Source organism: Lynx canadensis, chromosome A1 (genome assembly GCF_007474595.2).
Source record: "Lynx canadensis isolate LIC74 chromosome A1, mLynCan4.pri.v2, whole genome shotgun sequence".
NCBI lineage: Eukaryota > Metazoa > Chordata > Mammalia > Carnivora > Felidae > Lynx > Lynx canadensis.
In genome coordinates, this window is record NC_044303.2 from 188,495,462 (window position 1) to 188,511,566 (window position 16,105).

Sequence of the window (16,105 nt, forward strand, 5' to 3'; positions counted from 1 at the left end):
GGAGAGCTGGAGGGCAGACAGCAGGGGGATGAGGGAGAATGGTCGTGGTGCTGAGGGGCCTGGTGCCCCAGCTTATAAACTCTTCCACATGCTGGGGCTCGGCCCCTAAGTCACCCCACCTCTCCCTCCAGCCCCTGAAGAGGAAGCACTTGCCACTTTACAACGTGGGCAGGACCTAAGAGGAGCAGAGCCCTGAGGTTAGTCACCCTGGGGAAGAGCTGGCTGTAAGCCCACTGCCGCTCCCAGCAAGGACGAGGGCAATGCCGTGGCCTTTGAGGCCTCATCCGCCACTGCCATCCCACCCCCAAAACTTCCTCCTTGCTCTGCCCTCCAGCCACACTCTCGTCACCCCTTATTTACTCGTTCACCCTCTCATCCATCGACCAAAGTGCACCAAGCACCTCCTGCATGCAGGGCTGGCACTGAGGAAACACAGATCCATGAGACATATACCCTTTCCCAAAGAGCTCCGTGTCTAGTCCTGAGACGAAACACCTGCCTGCAGAGAACCCTCAGCAGGCAGCATGTTGGTCCTGAGACAGATGCAGATGTGTGGCCTGGGGCTGCAGGAAGGAGTGAGCTCTGCAGCTGGGGTCTGGTGCATGTTTGTGTAGATGGCAATGCTGGTCCAGAAGGAACAATAGGATTTGGATGTTTGTTTTTTTTTTTCTCTTTTATTTATTTTTTTTTAATGTTTATTTTTGAGAGAGAGAGAAACAGACAGAGTGCGAGCGGGGGAGGGGCAGAGAGAGATTGGGAGACACAGAATCCGAGGCCGGCTCCAGGGAGCGCTCAGCACAGAACCCAATGCGGGGCTCAAACTCACGAACTGTGAAATCAAGACCTGAGCTGAAGTCCAACTAATGCTTAACTGCTTAACTGACTGAGCCACCCAGGCACCCCATGGATTTGGATATTTAAAGAAACAGGAGGGCTGGAGAACACAGGGCGATGCTATTCTAGGATGAGCAGAAGCCTTCAGCTCTTCTCTGTTTCCTCTCTCATCCTTGCTTTCTTTCTTACTGACCCTAAGTATAGCACAGAAATAATAGCCATGATCACCATGTAAATACAAGATTCCATTCTGTTTTTCTTTGCTCAGCATTAGTTTGTAAACACAGTCCCATGTTTCTATAAAGCTGCCTTTTTTTTTTTTTAAGTTTATTTACTTTGAGAGAGAGAGAATGAGCAGAGGAGGAGCAGAGAGAGAGGGAGAGAGGATCTGAAGCAGGCTCTGTGCTAACAGCAGAGAGCCTGACATGGGATGTAACCCACGAACAGTGAGATCATGACCTGAGCCAAAGTCAGACACTTAACCAACTGAGCCACCCAGGCACCCCCCCCCTTCATATGATTTTTTTAAAAAGCATCTCCTTAAACAGAAGCCCCAGGATGGGATTCCAAAATTATGGGATCTGGAAAATTCTTATAACTCTTAACATGTTTTGCCAAGTTGGGACTGTATTGGTTTGACATCCAGCTTGTCTGGGTGCTGAATTTCTTGGGACGCAGAGTTTAGACCATCTTTGGCACTTTCCCCAAACATACCGTCCCCCAACATCTCAAACTATGTCATCTTGATAATCTATTTCTTTTCTTTTTAATAAACTTTATGGTGTAAAGGGCTTTTAATTTTCTGATTATAAAAGTAGTTGATGTTCACAGTAGAAAAACTGGGAGGAACAAAGAACAAATAAACTAAAAACTACCTAAATCCCACCAAAGGGCCTTATTTTTCAATTGTAAAATTAATACATACTCATTGTTTAGAAAGACAAACACTCAGGGGCACCTGTGTGGCTCAGTTGGTTAAATGTCTGACTCTTGATTTCAGCTCAGGTCATGACCTCACCATTGGTGAGATTGAGCCCTGTGTCAGGCTATACGCTTAAGATTCTCTCTCTCTCCTTCTCTCTCTGCCCCTCCCCCACTTGTGGTCTCTCTCTCTCTCTCTCTCTCTGTCTCTCTCTCTCTCTCCCTCTCCCCCTCTCCTTTAAGAATAAATAAACATTTAAAAAAGACACTCAGAAACTTTGTAAAGTAAAAGTGAAAGTCCCACATCCCACTATATCTCATTTTCAAGAATCAGTTGCTGTTAAGTTCAGAATATATAGCCTTCTAGACATTTCCCACATGCATACAAATATATTTTCTTTTTAACAAAAATGAAATCCCATGATACTGTTTTATCTTGATTTTTTTCCATGGACATTAATGGATCTTATTTCTTCATGGAAACTGAAAAATATCCTATTCATTTTTTTAAAAGTGTTTTATGTTTATTTATTTTTTGAGAGACAGAAGGAGACCAAGCTGGGGAGGGGCAAGGAGAGAGGGAGAGAGAAATCCCAAGTAGGCTATGTGCTGTCAGCACAGATCCTGATGCAGGGCTCAAACTCACGAACTGTGAGATCATGACCTGAGCCAAAACCAAGAGTCGGATGCTTAACCGACTGAGCCACCCAGGTGTGCCCCCATTCATTATTAAGTGACATTCCAAATGGATAAATCAACTAAGAGTATATTATGTCACCTGGTCTAGGCATGGGAAAACATGGAGCAATTGCCATCTCCCATAAACCTTGGAGGAAAATAATTTCACCGCAGTAACTGGCATGTAAGTTAGGTAGAAGGTGACAGCTGACAGGCAAGCTAGGAAGGCTTAGGGGATGGCGTATAGTCTCCTGGATTCCTCTGAGGTCTGTAGTCTTGGAGGAAGTGTGTACTTTGCAGAGTTCCACCTTCGTGCCTTGGCCTGCCTGGACTGACTGCTCACCTCTCATCTGTCTTTCCAAATTCTAACTGTCCTTCCAACTCTGCTTCCTCTAGGGATCCTTCCCTGATTCCTCCAACCTATAGAATGTCTCTTGCAGGAATCCCCATAGTGTGTACCATCTGCTTGTAATGGCTCACGGGGAGACCTGGACTTTACAGTCATATGCATTAGTCTTCATGTATTAGCTCAGAGACTTCAGACACACTGCTTTCATTCACTCAGCAGACATTAGCTGAGCACCTAGTGTGTACTAGACTCTGGAACTGCCAAGTATCTGCCCTCAAGTCTCATGGGGGACTCAGGCTAGAAAACAGGGAGTTACAACCCAGCGTGATAAATGAGATAAAGGCCATAACATGGGGATATTGTAGAAAATAGAGATGTGAGCCTGACCACCTCCTAAGGATCAGGGAAAGCTGATCTGAGAAGAATTGACCAATAAGCCAAAACCTCAACTTACTCATTATTAAATGGGGATTTTAAAAAAGCCATCTTCCAGAGTTTTAATGAAATTAAATGAGTACATAAATAAGGTGCTTAGCACAGGATCTAGTATTTCATAAGTGCTCGTTGAATGATACTGTTATGCCCACTCATTGGCAATTTGTCCAGCCTTTTGAATTTGTTTGTTGTTTTGAATTAATATTTATTTATTTTAGCATTAATTTAATTCTTCACAAAGCATGTCTTTTATGGCCCAATTAGATTGTAATCCCTTCAAGTATAGAAGCTGCACTTCATACTTCTTTGTGAATGTGTACGTGAGAGACACTGGAATACCACTGATTTCATTTTATTTGTTCAGACCAGTCTGCAATAGGCTGTGTGGTTGTGTTCTGTACAGTGTGGTCCTCATCATACACTGCTAAGGGTGTGGGAGAAGAAGACTTGTGAAAAATAGAAATTCCTGGGCTCTCCGGTGCCTGGGTGGCTCAGTCAGTTAAAATGTACGACTCTTAAAAAAAAAAAAAAAAAAAAAAAAATGTACGACTCTTGACTTTGGCTCAGGTCATGATCTTAGGGTTCATGAGATCAGTACCACATTGGGCTCTATACTGACAGTGCAGAACCTGCTTGGGATTCTCTCTCCCTGCCCCGCCCCTGCTTGTTTCTCTCTCGTGCGCGCACACTCTCTCGCTCTCTCTTTCTCTCAAAATAAATAAATAAACTTTTTTTTTTAAAGAAATTCCTGGGCTCTGACCCCCAGAAGTTCTGACTTCGTAGGTCTGGGTGGGGCCCTGGAATCTGCATTTGGCACACCCCCAGTGGTTGTGCTGCACAGTTACCCTGAGGAGCTCTAGGGAGATGTGGGCAGGATGGACCAGACAGCCTCTCCAGGGCCCTCCAGCTTCCTTTCCCATTGACTTCCTTCTGCATGGTCAAAACTGTTTTCTCCTAAATAGCATCAAGGGCAGGACGGGTGAGGCGGGGGTGTGTGGGAAAGAACAACACTGTCACCCGGATGCCTGACTCAGCTGTGCTCCTCCTCTCCCCTTCACTGGAGTTTATGTGTGCATCTGACCCTCACCCCTTCTCCACCTGCGCCCTGCCTCTTTTCCTCTTCAGCTGGGGTTCACGTATTTGTTCAGACACTCACTGAGAACTTTCCAAGAGGGGTAAATGAACTCAAACTGCCTCCATATCTCAGTGAGTTTTTATGGGGCAATTGAACTAACAGAGAGAGACTCTACCCCAATGGAGATCAAGTAGGACTCCAAGGCCAATCCCCTGGGCCACTCCAACTTCCCACCTGCACTCTGGCTCCTACCTCAAATCAGCCACCATTATTCTGAGAGTAGCTAGCCTAGGGAGTGGGAAATGCAGATGCTTTAGTCCATGGTTGGAGCAGTAGCCTTCCTCCTAACCCCCCCACCTCAGAACCTTCCAGTGCCTTGCATGGAATAAGTTACACATTCAGGGTTACACATTCCTTAATCAAACCTCCTTCCTCTTCTTTCCTCAACCAAAAATCTGAAGTGCTTCTTGGGGTTCATCCTAGAGTGTCAAGGCTAAATGGGATCTCTGAGGGCAATTTATTCCATGATGATTCTCCCAGCTCTCCTCTCAGGACTCAGCATTCCCTTGGAGCTTCCAGTCAGTACTTTGTTTACCCACAGTTGGAAGCAGAAGAGATGGAGCCTCTGAGGCCAGAAGGCCTGGGTCTCAATCCCAGATCTGCCATTCACCGGCTGTGTGACCTTGGGCAAGTCATGTATCTTCCTGTATTTTTGTTTTCCCATGAGTTAATTAAATAAGTTAATCTCTGGAAAGCATTTTCTGCAGAGCCTGGCACAGACTACAGACATACTTCGTTTTGTTGCACTTTGCTTTATTGTGTTTTGCAGATACTGCATTTTTTACAAATTGAAGGTCAGGGCAACCCCAAGTCAAGCAAGTCTACCGGCCCCATTTTTCCAACAGCACTTGCTTACTTTGGGTCTCTGTCACATTTTGGTAATTCTAGCAATGTTTCAAACTTTTTCATTACCATTATATTTCTGATGGTGAGCTGTGATCAGTAATTATGACTGGAAGCCCAGACGATGGTTAGAATTTTTAGCAATAAAACGTTTTATCATTAGGGTATGTACATTGTTGTGTTTTTTTTTTTTCAGACATAGTGCTATTGCACACTTAATAGACTAGAGCACGGTGTAAATATAACTTCTATATGTGCTAGGAAACCAAAAACTTAATTTGACTCACTTTGTTTTGATACTCGCTTTATTGCAGTGGTCTGGGACTGAACCCACATCTCTAAGAGTTGCCTGTAGGTAAGAGTGTTATGTAAATGTTGCTGTGGCAGGCTAGCTGTGTAGCTTCAGTGCTGCTGTGCCTGGCCACCAGCTTTGCAATAACAATCAACTCCCTCTTTGCTAAGTGTCAGAAGCCCCAGGGTCCCGTCCTCATTCTTGTCTATTCTCTGAGCACTCACTTCCCTGATGAGCTTGCCCAGTCCAAGTCTTTAAGTGTCATCTATATGCTGATGACTCCAGCTGTTCTCTCCGTCTCAGACCTCCTCTATGGACTTATGTCCAACTGACTACCACCTCACGTCTTATGCCATCTCAAATTTAACATGGTTAAAACCCCCTGTTCTTCAACCCTCAACAAAGCCTCCTCCTCCCCTGAACTTCTCCATCTCAGTTGATAAGAAACCCACCAGGAGCCAACATCTATCCCGAACCTGTGACGTCCTAAATGTTTTACATGAATTATCTGCTCAATTCTCTCAACCAATCGGTTAGGTAGTATCCTCATAATATACTCACCATGTAGATGAGGAAACTGAGCCTCAGAAATGTCACACTCAGGTGGTAATTAGAGACCATAGCCTGGCTTCAGGTCCTGCCCTCATGTCGTCGTCTTTTTCTTTGTCGTCTTCGTCTTTGTCTTTGTCTTCATCTTCTTTTCTCCTGCCCTCATGTCCTCTAAATACAGCAATTGGTTTGGATGCAGCCTCCAGAACCAACTAATTCTTGTGTCGAGTGTTTGACACATGGCATCTGGAACTTCCAAGGGAGCTGTTATTATCCCTATTTACAGAAAAGAAAGTCTAAGCCCTGAAAGGTTAGATGACTTGTCCAAGGTCACACAGCTTGTTGCTGATGACACTTGGATTTGAACTCAGTTCTCTCTGACCTGAAGTGGTACTTAACACCACTATGGATCCTGCCAGATCCCTGACGAAAAGCAGAATATCGGTCTCTGGTTCTAATATCAGAATTATGACCCACGCATTCATCAATTAATTCATTCAATATACATTTACTGAGCACCAGTCTATGTGTTAAGGAGCAGAGATGCACAGCAAGAGAAAACAGTCCCCACCCCAATAAATGAAGCTCGGCCTCATAGCTCATTCCCCTTTCCCCCATGCACCCCCCTAATTTTAGCCTCACTTCCTTTCCTATCCAGCCCATTGATGCATCACTTTCTCTGCCAGGACCCTCAGTGTTCATTGGTTGGCTTCCCAGGCCCCATCCTTGGACCAAAAAACCCCTGTATTTTCACCTCCCATCTCCAGGATTGCTGATTACAATCAGAAGAAAAGGTACAGTGCAGGGAAGGGAGAGTGACACCACTACAAGCTCATGGTCCTCCCTCAGCCGGGTATTGAACACTCACTAGTCTTTCCCCTCATCACTGGGTGGTTATCAACTCTTATCAAGTCTCATACATCATCCCCACCACCCAAGTCCACCTCAGTCCCAGCCATCACTTTAATGGCCATATACTAATCCACATTATGGATATATCACAACTTAGTCAACCAGTCCTTATTGTTGGACGATTAGGTTAGGTAAGAAAAAGTACATACATGAATAAGAAACACCACAATGTGGAGAACACAAAAAACAAAAGCATTATTCAAGACCATGAATTAACATGAAGAGTATTATTTGAGGCAAATGGGATGGGGCTAAAGTTCTGGTAGATGTTCATGGGTCATAAACCAGTACAGGACAGTGACCTCAGAGATGGTCCCTGGAGATTAGATGGGAAGTCCTAGACAACCTTTGGTCTTCAGGACAGCCTCTTCACTGGAGACAGTATTCACCAAACAGGGCAAACCCTTGTTTTCTGTCTCTGCTCTGTGTCTCTGACTGTTCCACTCAATTTTGAGCTGATGGAATATCTGACTGTTGTAGACACAGTCCTTGATGTTGCAAATAAAGAAACCTACTTGAACTAGACTAGGCCAAAAGAAGGGACCTATTAGGTTAAACCATACCCAATTGCTAATATTTGATCTTCTTGACCTTTAAAAACAACAGTTTTTTGTGTGTGGTTCAACCTAATATAAGGATGTGGGGCCAACTTGGAGAGCCCACAGGGTAGAAATGGAGTTGGACAGCATGAGGAACTGGAAAGCGTCAGAACCTGTCTCTCCATTATCATATGCAGCTTCTTTCCCTGTGTCTACTTGATTCTCCCCTCTTGTCCTTTCTCTGCCCTGCCAGTGCTCACAGAGAAAAGGGCTTTCAGAGCAACCAACAGAAGCTAACTCAGGAAAGACATTGTGATTGGTCTATCGTGAGTCAGGTGTCTGCCCATGGTCTGATCATCTGTGGTCACAGAGGCAACGGTCTTTACTGCAAGCAATGGAAACAGATATGAGCAGAAATGAAATTTATTGAAGGGATATGGATTAGGTCACAGAATTTTCAGGCTTGGTAAACAAGCGGGGACAGAAGAGGATAAACAGCTAGAAGAACCACAGCCTCAAATACATCACAGAAGTGGTTTTGTTGGGATCTTGCTCCCTGTACCACCAAAAGATGGATTGGACAGTTTGCACCCCTATCAACTGTGATACAGCTCACTGGCATTGCAGCCACCATTCCCTTGGGCAGTGGGTATGCCCCCCGCCAAGCCTTCCCCTACCCCCACCAGAATGGATTCTCTTGTCCCTGCTTCTTTGCATCACAAGCTGCAGAGGGAATGTACCTGTGGGAATGTCTGATTGGTTGAGCTCAAGTCAGGAACAGGTACCTCATTGCCACTGGTGATAAGACCATGGGGTATCTGGCCTTTGCAGCTTTGTACTGGGAAGTGGCCTTGACCCCATCTTCCACCAGAACCCATGCAGTGGGGAGTTCTCTAAACATAGAGGAGGGTGCAGACACTCCATCCCACCAAAGGGACAACTTCTCAGGTGGAGAGTGACAGTTTTTGAAAAAGGGACTGTGGAATGGGCAGTTGCCTAGATAGTGTCCACAACAGTGACCTCTCCCCCAAGGTCCTGCCTAGCTCATGTGCTGTGCCCTCCATGAAGCTTTTCTCTCCTCCCAGTCCAGTTCACCTAGGTCTCACTCTCTTCCACTTAAAACCTGCAGAGGAGGGCACGGGATTAAATTATTACCCTTGCTTTTCCGTCTGAGAGTGAAACAGCTGGAGGGCAAGAAGTCTGCCTTATGCTTTTCTGTGACCTGTACAGCAGCTGACTCAGCGCAGACGTGTAGTAGGGACTTTACAAGTACTTGTTAATTGACTCAGGCATTGATCAGGACTCTTCCTGATGTAGGTAACAGACACTGATTCTTGGGGCACCTGGCTGGCTCAGTTGGTAGAGGACACAATTCTTGATCTCAGGGTTGTGAGTTCTAGCCCCATGTTGGGTGTAGAGATTGCTTAAAAATAAAATCTGTAAAAAAAAAAAAAAAATGCTGATTCTTAGTGATAAACAAAAAAGTAACTTCTTGGGAGAGTATGGGGTAGCTCATAGAAAGGATGGAAAAGCTAAACCACCAGCCCTCAAGATCACACTTAACACCAGGGAGCAAGAAAGATCACACTTAACACCAGGGAGCAAGAAGGAAAGACCAGTGAACCACCTTCAACCATCATCCATCCTTACAGCACACCACTCAAGACTCAAATTCCGAGCTTGGCCAACTACTGGCTGCGTCACCTGGGCAGGTCACTTAATTTCTGCACTTGGGTTTCCACAGTGGCAGAATGGGGCCAACAATTAAACCCACTTCATAGGGCCACGGGAGGATTGGATGACTCCATACATACAGGCACTCAGAAAGCAGACCAGCACCTGCTCTTACAGAGAAAGGGGAATGCATGTTCTTACAAGAACTACAAGTCCTCTCCATGATTCCTTAGGACTGGAGAAGAAGACTGTTCGCTCCCACATCTACCAGTTTAATCCTGACTGGGGCTGTAGCCAGGAAGGAGGAGGAAAAAGCGTAGGAGGTAGATCCAACAACATCCAAACAACCTCACCTCCACACTTACCGCCAAAGCACCCCATGACCCTCCAAAAGTATTGCCTCGGGCCAAAGTCAGGTGCCAAAAGGTCTTCATCCAGTTCCCTGTGCAATTATTCATCTTCCCCTCTCCTGCCTCTGGCTAACTGTGATTAATTCTTGTGGTGGTCACAGGAATCACTCCTAATGAATTTCTAATGAACTCATTTGGTGTTAATGCGGTGTGTAATTCCACAGGACACTCATTATAATTTAGCCTTATTAAGTCTCTAGTTATTGGGAACTACTATTCCTCTAAGCTCATAAGTAGGAGAAAAGTAATTATCCGGAGCAGGCAGTTAAATTCGGGGATGGATTGGACATTCAGAGAAGGGCGAGAAGTGGCTACTCATTTTTTTTTTTTTTTTTTTTCTCCTTGGGGTGTACTTCTCTGCAGAGAGAAACCAGCTGTGCAGGTCTTTGAGCTGAGGCAAGAGTGCCCTCCCTGATTTTATATCCCATAATTTTCAGAGCTGTGCAGGCTGCAGTCTGCTTAGTGGGATTTTTAAGGCCCACCCAAAGGTGGCCCTGCAGCCAAATTGTCCACTCGCCTATTGCTTAGGTCCGAATTTGCACCACAGGGATGGATTCCTTTGTCTTGGAGGCACTGTTGCACCTTGGAAGGTGACCTGTGCCACACCTCAGAGTTCACAATGTGGTTACTGATAAGCTATCTTATCTGATCATCATAGCATCCCAGTTACTATCATTAAACTTCTTTGACAGATAAGGAGATTGAAGTTCATAGAGGTGAAGAGACTTGCCCAAGGTCACTGGGCGCCAGAATGGAAATGGAACTCACATCTCCAGACCCCCAAGTGAGTTCTCCCTCCAGCTCACCTCTCATTTACTGCCTGGTATGCTTCTCATGTGCACATGGCTCGTATTTCACTCCTAGGTCAGCCATCCCTTGAGGATGAAGCTATTTCTATGACCCTCTTTACCTCTTTGACTGCCTTTGGTTCTGAGGGTGGGCTCCAAGGCTTTCTTGGTAAGGGCAGGGCAGGCCTCCTGAAGGCACCGAGAACATTCTCTCATGAACAAGTTGCTTCTCCCTGAAATTTTCTCTTTATTCCCAGTTTCTTACGACCACCTTTATACTTCTAGCTAAAACGTAAATTAAACTTTTCTTAAAGTCTGAAATCATTTTCTCAGGGTGATAAAAGTAACCAATGCTTTTTGCATAAAATTCAGAAAAATGCAGAAAAGTCTAAAGAACATTAAGGGTCAGGGCGCCTGGGTGGCTCAGTCGGTTAAGTGTCCAACTTCAGCTTGGGTCACGATCTCGTGGTTCATGACTTCAAGCCCCATGTCAGGCTCAGTGCTGACAGCTTGGAGCCTGGAGCCTGCTTTGGATTCTGTGTCTCCCTCTCTGCTCCTTCCCCACTCAAGCTCTGTCTGTCTGTCTGTCTCTCTCAAAAATAAATAAACAAAAATTTAAAAAAAAATTTTTTTAATGGCGTGCCTGGGTGACTCAGTCAGTTAAACGTCAGACATCAGCTCAAGTCATGATCTCGCGGTTCATGGGTTCAAGCCCCACATGGGGCTCTCTGCTGACAGCTCAGAGCCTGGAGCCTGCTTTAGATTCTGTATCTCCTTTTCTCTCTGCCCCTCCCCCATTTGCACTCTGTCACTCTCTCTTTCTTTCTCTCTCTCTCTCTCAAAAATAAATATTTTAAACATAAAAAAAGCTTATACAATGCTAAAAAAATTAAAAAGAACAAAGTTTGTTTTAAAACAAATAAAATACAATAATAAAGAACATAAGGGTCATCTGTAACCCTATCACTCAGATATAACTATTGTTTAACAGTTGGTATATATATCCTTTGAGAACTTATGATATGCACATATAAATATACATACAAACATTTTATTCACAGTGTGATTCTACTATATGTGCTACTTTGGAAATTGCTTTTTTTTTTTTTAATATTTTATTTTTAAGTAATCTCTACACACCCACCATGGGGCCTGAACTCACAGCCCTGAGATCAAGAGTCACATGCTACACTGACTGAGCCAGCCAGACTCCCCTGGAAATTGCTTTTTATTAAACTTAGCAACATGAAATTTCTGAAAGATGAATTTACATTGTCAAATAATAAAATCTAACCTAACAAGAATACTCTCGGTAACTACTCTGGGTTATGAGAAGATACAAAAGAAGGAGAATTTAGAGAATAAATCCCAAATAACCTCATCCACAAGCCAGAAAGCAAAGGTACTTATTGCTACCTATCTTCCACAACATCTCCATTATCAATGTGCCTTATCAAGCTCTAAGTGCAAAGTCACATGGCACCAGGCACCCTGGGAGTTTAAAGGTAAACCCAGGGGCCTGATACGGCCCTTGCCCAGCTCCCCAAGCTCATTTTCTGTTATGCCCTCACTCTCTGCTGCAAACTCATCATCACTGGACACACACCACCCACCAACACACAGACACACACTCACTATGTGCTCTTTTACACCTCCTTGCGTTTACACGTACTATTCTCTCTACCTGGAATACCCAGTGGTGTAATTAGTGACAGCTCACTTTTGTGCAATAACCAATTCAATTGTTTGCCTAGGAGGTAAACAAAGAGAGCTCCTTGGAGGGCGAAGCAGGTTTTGTGCAAATGTGGAAGGAAGTGCTGGGCGGGTGGGGGGAAGGTTTTCTTCCCCTCTGAGGTGGAAACAAACTCATCCCGGCCTTCCCTGGTGCTGTATTTAGTTCAGCTCCCATGACCATGGGGCTGCTGTGCACAGTCAAGCCACCTGAAACTGACTTCCTAATTCCTGGGCCGTGTTCTGGTCTGCAAGTCCCTGTTTCCTAACTCTCTCCAGAACTTTCTGTCAGTCCTGGGTGAAGAGCTGTTGGCCTCTGCCATTGGTTTCTCAGCTTGCTCCCAGCCAAGTAGACCCTTGGAGCTGTGGGTATGTTCACTATGGCTATTCAGATGTGGGAAGGAATGGGTAAATTCATGTTGACATCGATGTGACCCATATGTGTGTCTGTGTGCCTATGTGTGCAAAAATGCATACTGCCCAGGTGCATTTACATCTGTGATACTGCAGTGGAAATCGCATGCATGTGTGAGAAAGTATATGTATGTACATATATACATATATCCCTATGTCTGTGTGTAGGAGAATGCATGCTTTCCCTGTGTATAGGTATGTATGCATACAAAGCACAGAACACATGTGCTCAGCTGTGGTTCTCTGTGAATGGCTTGGACCTGTTTGTATACTGGCATGTGGGAGTGTTTATTTACCGAAGGGAAGGGAGATATTGGTTGGATGTGGTAGACTACAAGTGGAAAACAAACAAAGCAAGTAAAAACCCTCAAACAATAAATAAAGTTATTATCTTACATAACAGGAGTTCCAGACGTGGGGAGGAAGGACTCTCAAGATGACTGATTGCATTGATCTTTATATATATCTTTAAGAACCTGTTCTTTCCACCTCTCCACTATGCTTGATTCTATATCCTTCTGGTCACAGAGTGACTGCAATATTTCCAAATCACACACTCAGACATGAAGAATCTGGTAACAGATAAATGCATCTTTGCTTTTGGGGTGACTTTCCTAAGAAGGAGGATGTTGTCCCCAGAAGCCCTAATCCTACTCCCCCCACCATGCCTCATTGGCTCGAACTTGGTTAAATGGTCAAAGCTAAACCAATCTCCGTTAAGAGAACTGAGACCAACAATTCCACTTAAACTAATTAGGCCCCCTCCTGGAACTAAGGATGGAATTAGCTTTTCAAAGCCCAAGGCTGCTCAGAGGAATGTCAGTCATTTGACAGAGTTTTGTCAGGAAGACAAATGTGTGGGCACCTGGCTGGATGAGTGGGTAGAGCATGGGACACTTCATCTTGAGGTCATTACTTAAAAAAATAAAAACAGGGGCTCTTGGGTGGCTCAGTTGGGTTAAGCATCTGACTCTTGATTTCGGCTCAGGTCATGATCTCATGTTTCATGAGTTCGAGCCCCACATCAGGCTTTGTGCTGACAGTGAGGAACCTGCTTGAGATTCTTTCTCTCTCTTTCTCTCTCTGCCCCTCCCCCACTCTTTCTCTCTCTCAAAAAAAAATAAACATGAAAAAAAAACAGTGTTAAAAAGGAAGACAAATGGGAATGGATGTCAGGTAGACAGTCAATAGTGTCTAGTACAAAGGTGTGTGTATGTATATGAGCATGTCTGTAAGTGTACATGAGTCTGTGTGTATATAAACATAAGTAAGTATACAATATGTATGGGTGTTTCAATTGCCTATTGTTGCATAACAAACCATTCCAAAACATAGTGGCTTAAAACAACAAAGTTTTATCAGTTCCCATGATTCTGTGGGTCAGGAATTTGGGCAAGGTGTGCCCGGGTGGTCATCTCCACATGGCATCTTCTGTGGTCACTCACAAAGCTATATTCCACGAGTAGCTGGGCTGAGCTGGAAGGTCTAAGGCTTCCCTTACACGTCTGACACAGTGTTCCTCTGCACGGTTCCTCTCTCTCCTTACATGACTAGTTTGGGCTTCCTCACAGCATAGTGGCCTCAGGAAGGGTGAATTTCTTAAATGGCAGCTGACTTCCAACAAGGTAGAAGCAAAAACTGCCAGTCATTTTGTTTTATTTTGTTTTGGGCTTTTTTTTTTTTTTTTTGCCAGTCCTCTTAAAACCTGGATTTAGAACTCTCAGAATGTTACTTCTACCACAAGTATTCAAGAGGAGGGAAATAGAATTTGCCTTTTGATAGGTGGGAAAGGATGCACAGGCAGAAGAGAAAAGAATCAATGGCAGCCATCTTTGGAAATGATCTACAACAGTAGGAATATGTATTGAACATGAAGATAGGCGTGTGTGAGTGTGTGCATTTTTGTTTGTATGTGTGTATTAAGTCATGTGGGTAGATGTATGTAAGTGTACGTGTGCCAGTTAACACATGCATGCCTGTTTATGTGCATATATGTACATGCAGATGGGTATTTGTGGAGGGATGTGCATGTACACATAAGGAGAGATGCACATGTATATAGGGGCGACTGTCCACCTGAGCTAGGGGCTTGCGCCAGTAAGGAAAGCTGGTGGAATTGACCTGTCCTAGCTGTGGCCTTCCTGGGTAGATATGCTGAGACTGCAAGTCTTGGCCAAGGTAACAATCTAATCATTACTAGGATTTTGTCCTTGACTAGTAGGCTGTGGGTCCCAAGCCAGGCATAAGACTCAGCCTTTATCATAACCTCACTAAAACCACACTGATAGCAGTGGAGAAGGACCCTCTACAATTTTTTTTGTTTTTAATTATTCCCTGAGGTTCTGGGGTTTTCTACCTAGGGAACTACTGGCTCCATGATCCCCACCCCATCCCAGCCCTGCCCTTGGAGCTGTAAACCTCATGACAGGATTTCAGAGACAGTAGTAAGCCCAAGTTTCAAGGCTGCTCACAGGGTGGCGCTGAACCCTTGGCTTCTCTTTCACAGCACGTTTCCCAGTAAAGAAACTATGATGGGATGGCAGGACAGGAAGCAAGAGGACTTGGAGGCTTGGGACTCTCTCTCACCCTCTCTGCCCCTCCCCAGCTCACATACTCTCTCTCTCTACCTCTCTCTTTCGAAAATAAATAAACTTAAAAAAAAAAAAAAAAAGAGGCTGGCACTTCTGCAGCCTGAGTTCAGAGAGGTTAGGGAACACACCCACAGTGATCCAGCTCTCAAATCATAGAGTCAGGATTTGATCCTAGACTTAACACTGTGTTTCACGGCCTCGACTTCCACCTCAGAAAGTCACATGGCCTGTGACTGTGCAGTGAGGGGCTTGAAAAGGAACTGGTTGGGGTAGGGCATGTGGGGACGCGGGCCCCTCTCCACGGACCATGTTCGGTTCCCCTTCTTGCAGGAAAGCCTGAATCCCCAGCAATCTTCCCTATTTTGGGGGCTGGTTTTGTGTTTCAGGCTAGGCACCCTGGCGTCTGGCTGTAGGGCTTACCACAGAACAGGGTGTGCAGCGGGTTTGCTGACGGAGACGAGGCAGAGGAGCTTAGGTGAAGGGTGGGGGAAGCTGGGTAAAGACAGAGAGAGAGGCCCGAGCAGGCAGGACAGAGCCAAGGCTGGCTAACAGCCCCACACACTGCTCCCTTCTCCCCGCCCCAAGCCTCTGGCTGCCACAGATGCCGTGACCTGGAGCGCCCTCTGGTGGTGCACTCTGCAGCCTGGCCTGCGAAGGCCCATGGGGGTCTGGGTCCAGGGAAGAGGGGCTGCCCCTTTTGTCCACACTCATCTCTGGGGGGCTGGCTGGCCTGCCACTATACCGCGGAGTGTCCTTCCTCGGAGGAAAGCCAGCTCAATAATAGTAACAACGAGGCACTCACAGAAAGAGTAACAAAGGGACTGCTGGAAGGAGGAAAGGGACTCTTGAAGCCATGACTGGCCCATCAGAGTTACAGGAAAGGTGTAACAAACCCCGCACGTGGCCTCCCCACTGTGACCTGGGACAGCATAGCATTTGCACCAACGACGTCTTGGCACCTTCACAGGGCTGCGGGGGTCAGCATCTGTTGCCCTATCACCAGCGGCTGG

The 16,105-nt window shown here is 45.4% G+C and overlaps 1 protein-coding gene across 1 annotated transcript in view; it reads left to right on the top strand.

Moving 5' to 3' along the window:
• The first annotated feature begins 8,895 nt into the window (after positions 1 to 8,895).
• Positions 8,896 to 16,105, top strand: part of PWWP2A (PWWP domain containing 2A) — a 102,818-nt gene continuing 95,608 nt past the window's right edge. The window contains exon 1 of the mRNA XM_030328251.1: positions 8,896 to 10,355. The gene's annotated coding sequence lies outside the window, so the exon portion shown is untranslated. The remainder of the gene's footprint in view (positions 10,356 to 16,105) is intronic.